At 37.4% G+C, this 1,938-nt stretch overlaps 1 long non-coding RNA gene across 1 annotated transcript in view; it reads left to right on the plus strand.

Annotated features, from left to right (window-relative positions):
- The window catches only part of LOC128250563 (uncharacterized), a 31,065-nt gene extending 30,452 nt beyond the window's left edge, over positions 1-613 (plus strand). Inside the window, exon 3 of the long non-coding RNA XR_008266604.1 lies at positions 518-613. This is a non-coding gene — a long non-coding RNA (uncharacterized LOC128250563). The remainder of the gene's footprint in view (positions 1-517) is intronic.
- Positions 614-1,938: the final 1,325 nt, after the last annotated feature.

Raw genomic sequence — 1,938 nt, forward strand, 5'->3', positions numbered from 1 at the left:
TATATATACGCATACATATTCACAAAATGCATGCACACACTTAAATCTATGTGTGTGCGCTCGTGCGCATACCCACCTATGAATAAATTATAAATATATATATATATGGTGAGTGAATACACTTTTAGTTGTGTGCGTTTTGTTCTATTTCTGTTTATGAATTGCATGTTTACTGACATACAACTGACACATCATGTCATTTCTGAAAATACGTGTTTCTATTTATTTTCTAACATTAATATTTAACCTAAAAGGTTATTCTTTAGGAATATATTTTCAATTTCTCATTTGCTCTATGGTGTATTCCATAATCATACGCCTTTTCATTATTGTTTCTCCCCGACCTTTTTCTGTTTCTCGTTTTTTATTTTGTATTTTAATTATGGGTTTAAAAGCCGGATGTATCTAGGATGCAGTCGAATGCATGTATGTGTAATTGTGGGTCTGTGTGAACGAATCTATAGTTCTTTATATTATGAATATTCTTTTTTATATTGCTTTCAAATTTTGGCATAAGGCCAGCAATATCGCTAACTGATAGCGACCCCGAAAGATTGAAAGACAAAGTCGACCACTGCAGTATTCGAACGCAGAACGGCACAGTCGAAAGAAATGTCTCTAACCATTTTTTCTGGTGCGGTAAGTATTCTTATTCGTATGTTCTTATTTATATAGGCTTCAAATTTTGACACACTGCGAGCAATTTCGTGGTTTAAGGGGATTAAGTTCTCCAATAATATTTATTTTATCGATTCGCAAAGCATGAAAAGCAAGGTCAACCTCGGTGCCATTTGAATGCGAAGATGGATAAGAATGGGAGCCCCTGATACAAGAGGACTTATAGGAACAAACAAGAAACCCCAACATCCGAGATCTCACTGAGTACGAAGGACAAGAGCCCTCTCCAACTCCTTCTTACCGACTGACAGGTCTACACTGGGAGTGGTACCATCCACACTTGCCATTTTCGCAACTTTCACCAACCTTTTCGTAAATTCACTCCAGAACAGCAGCTCCCTCACCACTCTCGCTTTCCATTGCAAGTGTAACCTGAAAAATCCCATTGCGGGCTTTACCAAAGAGGAAGGTTTGTGTCCTCATTCCCTTCAGGCTCGTCCACCAGGCAACCAATTTCGACGCAGCCACTAAAGAGTGGGTATCAATGATTTTTGAAAATTAATAATACCTATTTCGGACTTAAATGGACAAACCAATCTAACTAGGAGGTCAAAAAGTAAAGTTAGATTTATGGTCCTTAAGCATAATTCGGGGGTTTTTTGAGGGACGTAGGGCTCCGTTCTGCCATCCATAGCTAAATCGCTGACGATTTGTATCCCTGCATTGTTAATTCTTTTTAATAGGTTGTTACTAGCTTGTCTATATTTGCTGGTAGGTAAGCAGGTAGGTAGGTAGGTAGGTAGGTAGGTAGGTAGGTAGGTAGGTAGATAGATAGATAGATAGATAGATAGAGAAAGAAAGAGAGAGAGAGAGAGAGAGAGAGAGAGAGAGAGAGAGAGAGAGAGAGAAACAAGGTACATATGCGTTCATATATTGGCGTGCTACAATGACTGTAAGTGGGAGGATAAGTGGGCGGATATGCACAGGTGACTTTGCAACCACTTTTGTGAGTAAAAGACAGAGATTGAGAAAAAGAGGAGGAGAGGAAGCCATTATTGTTCGTACTTCAGCAAAAACATACAGTAAGAAATGACAGTAATTGTAGAAGTACATCTTACCAGTAGGAATTAAAAGATAACGGATTATCCAATAGATCACTAACTATCAAATTGTCATACATAGTTATCCATATATACGTATACGCACTCACACACTCATTTAGACAAATATGCACTCACATATAAGCATATATCTATCTATCTATCTATCTATCTATCTATCTATCTATCTATCTATCTATCTATCTATCTAAATATATAT

The sequence above is a fragment of the Octopus bimaculoides genome, chromosome 22, assembly GCF_001194135.2.
Source record: "Octopus bimaculoides isolate UCB-OBI-ISO-001 chromosome 22, ASM119413v2, whole genome shotgun sequence".
Taxonomy (NCBI): Eukaryota; Metazoa; Mollusca; class Cephalopoda; order Octopoda; family Octopodidae; genus Octopus; species Octopus bimaculoides.